At 45.0% G+C, this 12960-nt stretch overlaps 1 protein-coding gene across 5 annotated transcripts in view; it reads right to left on the reverse strand.

The window, feature by feature from the left end:
- LOC142370092 (sodium channel protein type 3 subunit alpha-like) overlaps positions 1 to 11288 on the reverse strand; it is a 316646-nt gene extending 305358 nt beyond the window's left edge. For 3 of the 5 annotated variants that reach the window (XM_075452520.1, XM_075452521.1, XM_075452517.1), the window contains exon 1: positions 10653 to 11287. The gene's annotated coding sequence lies outside the window, so the exon portion shown is untranslated. Of the gene's footprint in view, positions 1 to 10652 lie in introns of all 5 variants that reach the window. The other 2 variants (XM_075452519.1, XM_075452518.1) reach the window with 1 other exon arrangement.
- Between the last annotated feature and the right edge of the window lie 1672 nt (positions 11289 to 12960).

Consider the following 12960-nt stretch of genomic DNA (forward strand, 5'->3'; position numbering starts at 1 on the left):
GTAACAGGAACATCTGTGACAGAAACATCTGTAACAGAAACATCTGTAACAGAATCGTCTCTGACAGAAACATCTGTAACAGGAACATCTGTGACAGAAACATCTGTAACAGAATCGTCTCTGACAGAAACATCTGTAATAGGAACATCTGTAACAGGAACATCTGTAACAGAATCGTCTCTGACAGGAACATCTGTAATAGGAACATCTGTAACAGGAACATCTGTAACAGAATCGTCTCTGACAGGAACATCTGTAACAGGAACATCTGTAACAGAAACATCTCTGACAGAAACATCTGTGAGAGCGCCTCCTTCCTTAAAGCGGCTGAGATAAACGACTGTGTGTTCGAGGTGCGTAAATCTGTCGGAAACATCAACTTATTTCCTCATTTCTGCACAGAGATGTTCACGTGTGTTTCAGAGACAGAAACGTCGCCGCAGGCTGAACCTGATGAGTCACAGCGAGCGTGTTCCACGTCTCATTTATTTCCTAACGACTGGCAGGCGCATCAGCGGGGCGTGATGGATACCTCCGCCCTGCACCTCTGGAGCCGCCCTCATCACACACAGGCTGATGAAAAGACCGCTCACATCAGCGCCGACCGGCCAATCGTTTCGCTGCCAAACGCAGACGTGCGGGCATGTGACCGGGCTCGAGGTGCGTTTGATTTACGCTCACAGACGCCAGGAGAGATGTGCACGTGGCACTAAAGCAGGTGGGGAGGAATCAGAGCTCAGCTGCTTCCTGAAAACTCCACAACTGGCCTCCGTCACACACCTGATGGGAACTCAGGGCAGCCTGTGTGAAGTTAGGAGCACATCCTGTCAGAAGTGTTCAATATTTTCTGTTATTTTGACTCATTTCTGAAAAGTTATTTTGTGTAGACCGTGCATCAACACCAAAACGAGGCTGGAACTCTGCTCACAGGACGCAGCAGGGGGTAAGAAGATGTTCAGAAATGATGTTGCTGATATGGGATGTTACACAGCTTCATGTCAGAGAGGCGAACTATCCCTTTAAGAATTTCCACCAGATGCATGATGGGAAATAATCTCAGAAAAATTTAGTTGTGATTCTGAGAGATCTGCAGTGTTTGTAAAGTTATTCATCTGCTGTCTTTAGATGAGAGAAGCTGTGAAACTTTCTAAACTTGGCAGATGAACTCCCACTTAAAACACCCAATAAGGACTTTTCCCTGAACATTTAAAGCTGAAAGACAAAGTTAATCAGCTCGGTCACGTGAAACAGTGAATCATCTGCTTGCGTGTCACTGCACACCAGAAAGCGAACGTTTGGCCCGTTCAGGACTTAAATCTGCAGTTTTCTCGGGCCTGTAACTGTTCCTGAATGGTGATGCTAACTGAGCATTTCCTCCGGGCCACGCCTGACTCCAACACCGTCGCCTTAAGCCATAGCCAAGCTGACATATGGGCCTCATCTGACCCACGCAGCACCTGCCACGAGCCAAGTTAGGCCCTGTTCACGACCCCCAGAACACTTGCCAGTGCTGTCACTGAGCCATAAGCACCACATGTACATTTATTTCCATTATATTCTAACTGTTTTTTAAATAGTTTTTTACATTTTTAAACTGTTTTTTAAACTGTTTTTTACATTTTTAAACTTTTTTTAAAATAGTTTTTTACATTTTAAACTGTTTTTTAAATATTTTTTTTTAATTTTTAAACTGTTTTTTAAATTGTTTTTTACATTTTAAACTGTTTTTTAATTGTTTTTTACATTTTTAAACTGTTTTTTTAAATTGTTTTTCACATTTTTTAACTTTTTTTAGAATTGTTTTTTACATTTTAAACTGTTTTTTAAATAGTTTTTTAAATTTTTAAACTGTTTTTTAAATAGTTTTTTACATTTTAAACTGTTTTTTAAATTGTTTTTTACATTTTAAACTGTTTTTTAATTGTTTTTTACATTTTAAACTGTTTTTTAAATTGTTTTTTACATTTTTAAACTGTTTTTTTAAATTGTTTTTCACATTTTTTAACTTTTTTTAGAATTGTTTTTTACATTTTAAACTGTTTTTTAAATAGTTTTTTAAATTTCTAAACTGTTTTTTAAATAGATTTTTACATTTTTACATTTACATTTTTATATTTAGGACTTTTGAGATCAAAGTGATCTTGAAATTATCTTAAAAACCTCTTTAAATGTCAAAAAAAGCTTGTTTCATATGATATGTGACTCAAAACAATTTGTTTTCAAGACTTTTTCATTTAACAAGATATTCCAGATGTATTGTCTTCAAACAAGTCCCTATATCTGGCTGAAATAGTGCTTGTTAGGCAGTTGTGTCTTATATTAAGTGTAATGAGATATTTGGACTAGAAATGAGACAAATATACTTGGTAAGACTTTGATATTTTCCAGTGCAAACAGAATTTGAAGACCGCACGAGGAAGTTAGTCGTAGAAAAGCCGTATGAGTTTCGCTCATTTTATCCAGTTTGCGTTAGTTTGCTCAGGCAGCAGCTGTCCGTCCTCTTTGTTCCTCTGTGAGCCGCCTTGAACCGTCACTTAAGAAAAATGTCGGAGGAGCTCTTATTAAAGCTGACACATGCTGCTCTTTGGTATTTCACTTTGCATGAGTCACCGGTTCAGCAGCCTTTGGACCCGCCGTTAAAGAACGCGGCTGCTTCCACTTCCTGACCGCGGCTCGAGTCTTTCTGGGATTCTTTCACCAGAACGCAACGCTGATGCAGCTCGGTTTCGGTTTCAGTCGAAAGGTCGACACAAGCTGTGAACTCTGTCAGCACAACAACAGGCCGCTGCCGCCTATAAAAAGAACAGAGATGACCCCTAACACCATTTTTTCACTGCATTCTCAGAGCTGCGCATCTTCTGCTGACGGCTTCATAACAAACCTCAGGTACAGGCCGGGAACACGCTCACACCGGCTACTCAGAGACACCACGGGAAGCCGGGCAGCCTCTCCCATTCTCTGGCCAAACTGCTACATCTTCAATGTTAAATTGACGATAAAACAGTTATTCACAAAACACAAGATATGCCCAATACTGCATTTACTCTCATAACTACAACATGGTGTCCTGTAGCTTAATGAAGTGATTTGTTCACTGAGGAAATCACGTTATGAAGCCGCCACTAACAGCCGGGCTTCCGAGCCGAGGGCTGCCCGGCTTCAGGAGGGGGCGGGAGAGTCAAGCTTTTTCTACAATTCTAGGTCATCATTGGCTAAATCCACAAAAACTCATCACTTCCGAGGCTGCCCGGCGTCTCTGGGGGTAGATTAGACGTGGGCGTGTCAATATGAGGGGCTGTGTCGTGATGATTGGAGTTAGTGTGTGTCCATCATGAGAGATTCTGTGGCAGCCGAACTTTTAAGCGGGGAGAAGCACGCTGGAACTTCAGTCTGGTTGTCTGTGAAAGTGCTGTCGGAGTTTCACTCATTTCCCATCGTTTCCATTTCCATCCTCACACACATACACTTTTGTAAATATTACACTGTAGATAAGAAACACATCCTTGTTGTTTAGAAGTTTTGTCAATCCTATTCCTGTTGTGCATTTGTTTGTCGTGTTAGCTAGTAGTTTTGTCACAATGGCGGCTATGCTCGCAGCTAAGCAGTTAGCAACACCAAATGTAGTTGACATGCTTTTAGCCAAGCGTAATATGGGCTTCCCCTGTTTTAAAAGTCAGCAGCCGCCACTGGCTCACACGGAGGTGAAGAACGAGTTCGTAAGCTAACCGCCGAGCGGAGAGGTTCCCTGTGTCAGCTGAGGGGAAACTGACTGAAGAGGAAAGTGAAGCAGAGTCAAACTGAACGGCAAAAAGTGCCCAAACGGTGATAAAAAAGATCCGGGAAGACACGTTAAAATGCTGACAAAATAATGTACTGACCACATATGTTCATGTGACAAAGAGAGTCCACTCTTTCATTTCTAAAGATTTATGCTTTAAGGCATTCTCACTATTACGTTCCTGTTTCTCTTTATTATTATTATTCCGACAGTTTTTGGCACCTAACTACTCCTGCATACTTTCAGCTATTTCTACAGTTTTGGTATCAAAACGTTCGGCTCTTTCAGCAGATTCCTGCTATCATTTTTGGTGTTTTTTAACTTTTACACTTTTTAAGATATTCAACTTTTATTCAAATTTTCCCGTCATTCAAATGAATGGAAACTGCTTTCAGCTCTTCCAAATCATCTTCCTCTTTCCAACCTAACTACTTCTGCATGCTTTCAGCTAGAGACACCATTCAAGCTTTAAATGGGTCACAAGACATTCAGCGATTACCACTTGTTTCAGCTTTTTCAAACCTTCAGCCAGTTTTGAAATATGACAGTTTCAAAAACATGAACATTTTGCTCCTTCTTGATTTTTATGAATGAGCACACAGTTTAGTGCGTACCGATAAGTTTAAAATTTTTCAGTTTTTTCAAACAAATTCCTCTAACTTTCATGCTGCGTAACGCCGGTCTCAGACCTGCAGGACTGATGTCAGAGAGCCTCAAACAGCAGCTCCTGTTGGCTCAGAAAAGGTCAAGCCTGCTGCTCCAGCACTGAACAAACAGCACACACAAACACGTTCAGAATCACCTGCGCACACACAGGCACGCAAACGCTCGCCGGTTCAGATTCCCATGAGCCCACACACACCTGTTGTGCAGCTGCAGCAGATCGGTGCTGAGCTGTTGACACGGCAGCTGCAGCCTGTTTGTGTCGAGGTGGAGCACGACAACGCAGACTGAAGAGCAGCTTTTCTTTCAGAACGTTTGTTTAAAGTCGGCCGCACCTGCAGCCGCACCTGCAGCTGATGTCTGAGGCACCTGCAGCTGCAGCTGATGTCTGAGGCAGCTGCAGCTGATGTCTGAGGCACCTGCAGCTGATGTCTGAGGCACCTGCAGCTGATGTCTGAGGCACCTGCAGCTGATGTCTGAGGCACCTGCAGCTGCAGCTGATGTCTGAGGCACCTGCAGCTGCAGCTGATGTCTGAGGCACCTGCAGCTGATGTCTGAGGCACCTGCAGCTGATGTCTGAGGCACCTGCAGCTGCAGCTGATGTCTGAGGCACCTGCAGCCGCACCTGCAGCTGATGTCTGAGGCACCTGCAGCCGCACCTGCAGCTGATGTCTGAGGCACCTGCAGCCGCACCTGCAGCCACACCTGCAGCTGATGTCTGAGGCACCTGCAGCCACACCTGCAGCCGCACCTGCAGCTGATGTCTGAGGCACCTGCAGCCGCACCTGCAGCCGCACCTGCAGCCGCACCTGCAGCTGATGTCTGAGGCACCTGCAGCTGCAGCTGATGTCTGAGGCACCTGCAGCCGCACCTGCAGCTGATGTCTGAGGCACCTGCAGCTGCAGCTGATGTCTGAGGCACCTGCAGCCGCACCTGCAGCTGATGTCTGAGGCACCTGCAGCCACACCTGCAGCCGCACCTGCAGCTGATGTCTGAGGCACCTGCAGCCACACCTGCAGCCGCACCTGCAGCTGATGTCTGAGGCACCTGCAGCCACACCTGCAGCCACACCTGCAGCCGCACCTGCAGCTGATGTCTGAGGCACCTGCAGCCGCACCTGCAGCCACACCTGCAGCCACACCTGCAGCCACACCTGCAGCCGCACCTGCAGCTGATGTCTGAGGCACCTGCAGCCGCACCTGCAGCTGATGTCTGAGGCACCTGCAGCCGCACCTGCAGCCGCACCTGCAGCTGATGTCTGAGGCACCTGCAGCCACACCTGCAGCTGATGTCTGAGGCACCTGCAGCCACACCTGCAGCCACACCTGCAGCTGATGTCTGAGGCAGCAGCAGCTGCAGCTGATGTCTGATGCAGCAGCAGCAGCAGATGTCTGAGACAGCAGCAGCAGCAGCAGATGTCTGAGGCAGCAGCAGCAGCAGATGTCTGAGGCAGCTGCAGCTGATGTCTGAGGCAGCAGCAGCAGCAGATGTCTGAGGCAGCTGCAGCTGATGTCTGAGGCAGCAGCAGCAGCAGATGTCTGAGGCAGCTGCAGCTGATGTCTGAGGCAGCAGCAGCTGATGTCTGAGGCAGCAGCAGCTGATGTCTGAGGCAGCTGCAGCTGCAGCTGATGTCTGAGGCAGCAGCAGCAGCAGATGTCTGAGGCAGCTGCAGCTGATGTCTGAGGCAGCAGCAGCAGCAGATGTCTGAGGCAGCTGCAGCTGATGTCTGAGGCAGCTGCAGCTGATGTCTGAGGCAGCCGCACCTGCAGCTGATGTCTGAGGCACCTGCAGCCACACCTGCAGCCACACCTGCAGCCGCACCTGCAGCTGATGTCTGAGGCACCTGCAGCCACACCTGCAGCCACACCTGCAGCCACACCTGCAGCCACACCTGCAGCCACACCTGCAGCTGATGTCTGAGGCACCTGCAGCCGCACCTGCAGCTGATGTCTGAGGCACCTGCAGCCGCACCTGCAGCTGATGTCTGAGGCACCTGCAGCCGCACCTGCAGCTGATGTCTGAGGCACCTGCAGCCACACCTGCAGCCACACCTGCAGCCACACCTGCAGCCACACCTGCAGCCGCACCTGCAGCTGATGTCTGAGGCACCTGCAGCCGCACCTGCAGCTGATGTCTGAGGCACCTGCAGCCGCACCTGCAGCTGATGTCTGAGGCACCTGCAGCCGCACCTGCAGCTGATGTCTGAGGCACCTGCAGCCACACCTGCAGCCACACCTGCAGCCGCACCTGCAGCTGATGTCTGAGGCACCTGCAGCCACACCTGCAGCTGATGTCTGAGGCACCTGCAGCTGATGTCTGAGGCAGCAGCAGCAGCTGATGTCTGAGGCAGCAGCAGATGTCTGAGGCAGCTGCAGCTGATGTCTGAGGCACCTGCAGCAGCTGATGTCTGAGGCAGCAGCAGATGTCTGAGGCAGCAGCAGCAGCTGATGTCTGAGGCAGCAGCAGCAGCTGATGTCTGAGGCAGCAGCAGCAGCTGATGTCTGAGGCAGCTGCAGCTGATGTCTGAGGCACCTGCAGCTGATGTCTGAGGCAGCTGCAGCTGATGTCTGAGGCACCTGCAGCAGATGTCTGAGGCAGCAGCAGCTGATGTCTGAGACAGCAGCAGCAGCAGCAGATGTCTGAGGCAGCAGCAGCTGATGTCTGAGGCAGCTGCAGCTGCAGCTGATGTCTGAGGCACCTGCAGCTGATGTCTGAGGCAGCTGCAGCTGATGTCTGAGGCACCTGCAGCTGATGTCTGAGGCAGCAGCAGCTGATGTCTGAGGCAGCAGCAGCTGATGTCTGAGGCACCTGCAGCTGATGTCTGAGGCAGCCACATTCTGCATGGAGCTGTTTTATATTTCTGATTGAGAAACAACCCAAACTAACCCTGAATGAGTTATTTTGTGGCATAACGTTGTGTGTGTGTGACATTTCTAACTGAGACTTTTGCAGTTTAGATCATAAATCCACGAGTAGATCTCTGTCTTTAAAAGAGAGGAAATAAAAAAATAAAAGAACATCCATCTGAAGTATTTTAACAGAAAAATATTCATTTTGATTAGTTTTTAAGCTCCAGTTTGGTGGATGTTCGGTACTGATCAGAAAAGTAGAAACGATTCCCCATCTTTATTCAGCTCTGATTAAAGCTCCTGATCATCTCTGTAACCTTTAAAGGGTCCTGATCAGCAGTTCTGCAGCTTCCTGAAGCTCTCTCACAGTTTCTCTTTGGACTTTTTCTGCTTCTTCCCTCATCTGCAGTCCAGTTTTTCTTTATTAAGCCACTTAACTCTGAGCTGTGAACCATTCAGGCAGGAAAAAGGCTCCTAACTCAAGGGATGAACCAGTGTTGTGTCCAACTCAGCAAAGAAGCCGTTTTAAACTGGATCTTTATGCACTTTGTTCCCAGCAGCCTGTCACACATTCTCCTCCAGTGAAAGTGAAAAACAGGACTTTATATCACCAAACAGGAATAAAATTCCCTCAGATTTGGAGTCACACGAGCAACAAAACATTATTAGATTTTTTTTAACATTAATTTACTCAAATAGTGGCCTAAAATGAACAGAAACAGACATTTAATTATCATTTCTTGTCTAACAATTAATTTCCAACCACATTTGTATGACTTTGACAGCCATATTAAGTCTTTTATGTGGTTTTTGAAGCATTTTGGTCATGAGACGCCTTTTATTTCTTTATATTTTGCATCCAAGCAGCTTAAGTGATCTTCAGCAATAGTTTCAACACTTTCTGAAGGTCTTTCAGAGTTTCTCTTTGGACATTTTCTGCTTCTTCACTCATTTTCAGTCCAGTTTTTCTTTGTTAAGCCACTTAACTCTGAGCTATGAAACATTCAGGCAGGAAAAAGGCTCCTAACTCAAGGGATGAACCAGTGTTGTGTCCACACAGAACAGACAACTTAGCAAAGAAGCCGTTTTAAACTGAATCTTGGACCAAATATTCACCTTAAAGCTCCTCAGAGCTGCACAAACTCTGTTTCTGGGTTATATTTTCTGCAGCAATGAGGTAAAACGTATAATCATCTACATGATTATACGGAGACAGCTGACCAGAAGATGTGAACACGGAAATGTTGGGTTCATTTTACACAACAAATCAGGAGGAAATTCATTCCCTTCGTCTCTCAGCGTCACATTTTTTCTTCATGGGAAAAAAAATCTAAACATCAGCTCACATTCACCGAGCTCCCTGCATCTGAAACATCTTCCCAACAACTTACAGACTCTTTCTTTACCTTTTCAGACTGATAATCCACCTTTAAATGAGAAGCCCATCTGAGGCCGAGGCAACAAGTCAAAGTGGAACTGAAACAATCAAACAATCCCTCCGTTTATGCTTTGCAAACAGGCAAACCAGACCTTGTCAATACAAAGTCTAACGAATGTAATGTAAAAAAATTCTGACAACCAAGTAGTGAAGGTGTTTTTTGTGGATTTTGTAGATACTAAAAATGTTCGGCTTTAATAAATGTCTAATGTTGTAAGGCCATCTCTGTGACGGCTATTTTCATTTATTATTACTATTATTATTATTATTATTATTATTATTATTATTATTATTATTAATAATAATTATTTCAGGGGTTTTCATTTTTAAATGTAAAACTTTTAAATCATTTGTTTACATCACTGTGCAGATCACATTATGCAGTTTTACAGTAATAAGTTGTTAATGGAGAATACTGTAGGAACTGTAAAATAACAGTATGATTGGAACCAAAGAGCTGACAGTATAATACCGTAATGTTTGTACAGAACTAAACTGTTGTTGTAGATCGCCGTAGATACTGTAGAATAACAAGCTGCCAGTAGTTCCTGTTAAATTACAGTAATCTATCCACCCAAAACTTTCATCTAAATTAGAAAATGTAGAAATATAATCATGGATCTCGTCACCTCAGGTGAGAACAGACTCCTTTCCTTTGTTGTAAGCTGGAATATTTGGACTTTTAGCTGCACAAAACGTGCACATTTGCAACAGCTCTGTGTCTTATGGTCCAAACGATGACCTGATAGATGAATTAAACTAAAATCACAAGCAGATTGATGGAGCTTAAAGAGCTTCGTGAGGTAAACCGGCTTCATTTACCTTCTTTTTTTTCCATAGAAAAGTTTCTATATGTTTGAGTTTATATGAAACAGGTTTAATCTGCTGAGATGATTGCTGTTAGAAGACTTTTACCTCCTTTTTACCCTCACAGACCAGAGAAATTACACCAAACCTCTAAACTCTGAATAAAGAAAACAACAAATAGTCAAATTTAAGATTAGAATGAATAAATGCGTTTAAATTAAATCATCTTTAAAGAATCTTTTATCAGTTTTCTTCACCTGACTTGTTATTCTTTGTCAAACACAGACCTCAAAAACGACTTTTAAAGATTATCGGAATATTATAAAGACTTCTATGAGCAGGTTGATGTGAGAATTAACTGATTTCATCAAGAAAAAAAATACTTTTTCTCCAATCAGCTGTTTCATGTGTCAAATGCCACCAACGTCACGAACATTATGAGGCGAAAGTCGTGCAAATTTACAGGTAAAAGACAGAATTAGTCCCGTAAAGTTGCCGCAGAAACACTGAGATAAGAAGGAGAAAACATCAAAGCGGGACTCAGTCACATTACAGGAACATTCACAGCTGCACCAAAGACGTAAACAGGTCGGAACATGGCGAGCAGCAGCTCCCAACAGCCCTCAGATGAGTCTCCTCTTACATAAACAGAGCCGGTGAATTAATGGAAAGTAGCGGCTCGGCTCGGCTCGGCACGGCTGCTGAGGAGCGGGGTTGCATAGGAACAGCGGAAAGAGAGTCTCTGGAGGGCCGAAGGAGCTCTATGCGGGGATGAAGAGGAGCACCAAGGCTCCCAAATATTCCCTCACCTGCGCGCATTCTGTGTTCACCTCAGCGCGTAAAGCATAAAAACTGTGAACCAAAGGGCTGAAAACAGCGAGGTTTGAGCCGGGGGAAACACAGCTTTAAACATTAGTTCATTATTCTCTCATTCAGAGGAAAGTTTGTGCGTAAAACTGACAGTTTGGAGACATTAAAAGGCGCTTTTATCCTGCGATTTAAGAGAGAGGCTGAATAAAAAGTGAATAATAAGAAGTGACTTCTCATCTGAAAGGTCAGAGTTCACCCTGAGGAACACAAACAGGCTGTAATGAATAAGAATGAAAGCAGAACTCACATGTGAAACTCCTGCGTTAAAAACTGCGGGTTGAAATGTCTCCGTCACATCGTCGCCGCTGCGTCCGGCTCGCTGCTGCCAAAAGCATCCGGAGAAGAGGCTCAAAGTGGCCGATCCATGAGCGCGTTTGGCCGGGAAATCTCTGACCGCGCTGAGGCTTGTGTGGTTAAATCCAAGTGGGGGTGAAAGTGAGGAGATGGATGAGATGCGGGAGCGGGAGCGCGTCCCTCCAGCAGCCGCAGGAGCGCCGGTTCAGCCGGGGAGGCGAAGGTGCGCACCGGGCTGCCTGCTCCACTTCCTCCGGCTTCCTCCCAACTTCAGCCCGCTTTATTCCTCCAGGATTTCCCCTTATTCCCCTTCTTAATCCCTAAAAACCGCACTCCTCCAACTCAGAAGATTTTTTATTTTATTTTCTCATCATCCTTTTCAGGTATGACAGCTAATTAAGCAGAAGAGCGCGCGCGCCTCCAGGATAAAAGTCCTCTCCGGGCTCCAGCTGTTGCTTTTATCTGAGTTTTCCTTCTTTGGAAAGTGCGCGGCCGTCGGAGCGGAGTGTTCGGCTGCGTGTCGGAGCGTCGGTGGGCTGGTCGGGCTGACCGCCTGACTCCCATCATCCCCGCCGCTTGATCGCCCCTGGACGCGCGCGGAGAGAGAGAAAGAGTTTGGAGAGCGGCGGATGAGGAGAGAGGGGGGAATATCGCGAGGTTTACACCCCAAGTCCCGTTTTCTCTGTGCTGAGGCGGCCGAGGACGCACACATTCCAGCACCGTCATCCTTTACGCATCAGCCCGAAGGCGTGTGGACCCCCGCTGGGTCTGTTTTATCCCCGGTGAGGTGAGGAGAGACCGCGGCGACCACAGAGGGCCTCAGAACCGGCAGCTCACAGGCCAGCTGGACCACATTCCGGTGCTGGAAGAACTTTAGTGGGCCTGAACAGAACTTTCCAGAACTTCGGATTCAGACTCCGGCTGCAGCTTTTTTACCTTTTTACTCCAAAAACAAGAATTTAATCTCCTCTTCTGCAGAGAAAGTCACATTTTGTAACCTGATGGAATCAAAGATAAGGATAAAAAAAAAAAAAAATCACAGTTATGACGTCATTACAGTTGGGCTGTGAGGCTTCTGTGCTGAGAAATAAAAACTTCAGCACCACGCACTGACATTTAAAAGAAAAGAAAAAACAGATGATTTTATCTCGAGGATTTTGAGATATTAGATTCATATTTTACATATTTTAGTTTCTTTCGTTTCCAGTCAGGGTGATGAAGGGTCTGCCAGCGGCGCGTGAAGCCCAGGCAGCGGAGAAGAGTCGCCCCCCTGTGGCCGATCTCAGTTACTGTCACAACTTCCTGCTTTATTTAGATAAAGTCATGTTGTAGGGGAGGGGGGGGGGCTCCTTCAGGTCTAACATTTAACTTCAGCATGAAATAAAGACTCATCTGTTGATATATTACATCATGTCACATGTTTATTATTTATTTATTTATTTATTTATTTATTTATTTATTTATTTATTATTGTTATTATTAGTTAGTAGTAGTATTTTTTATTAGAATTTGTATTATTATTGTTGTTGTTGATATACAATCATTGTAAATATTAATACTTTTTTGACCAATAGCTATGGAGGATGAATAAAGTATTTTTCTATTCTATTTCTATTCTATTTAAGAAAATCAGAGCATTGATCAGCAGCTGCTTCTGACCCTCTGAGTTCCTGTGGAAGCAGGAAGGGTTCACTTAGTTTTTCACAGTCTGCTTCTGTGTTTTGTCTCAGTTTTTGTTGAATAAATAATGACACAATGTGAAATGTCATGTGTTTGTATGAGGTTGGATTCATTTCTGAATTTCACTGGTCACTTTAAACTGTTTTTTAAAATTCTTAGATTGTTTTTAAAGTGTTTATAATTGTATAAAGTATCTATCTATCTATCTATCTATCTATCTATTTTAACACCTGCTGTTTTCTGTATGTTTAAGGATGATCATCCAGGTTTCTTTTTGACTTTAAGAGAATCTAAATGCCAAACTTGGTTCAGTTTTTATGGATTTTTGAGAAAGTTCAGCTGGTGGCAGATCAGATGTTTCCATCCAGCTCAGAGTTCATTGTGCAGCTCCATCATCAGTGAAGATGAGTGTGCCGGTACCTGTGGAAGCCAGACATCCCCACACCATAACACCGCCACCACCGTGTTTAACAGAGGAGTGTCATGTCCATGAGGTTTTCACCATGTTTTTAGTTCTTGTCTAGTTTTTTTAGTTTTCTCATGTTTTAGTTTGTGCCCTAAACATCATGGAGGGCTCAGTA

The sequence above is a fragment of the Odontesthes bonariensis genome, chromosome 20, assembly GCF_027942865.1.
Source record: "Odontesthes bonariensis isolate fOdoBon6 chromosome 20, fOdoBon6.hap1, whole genome shotgun sequence".
NCBI classification, from domain to species: domain Eukaryota; kingdom Metazoa; phylum Chordata; class Actinopteri; order Atheriniformes; family Atherinopsidae; genus Odontesthes; species Odontesthes bonariensis.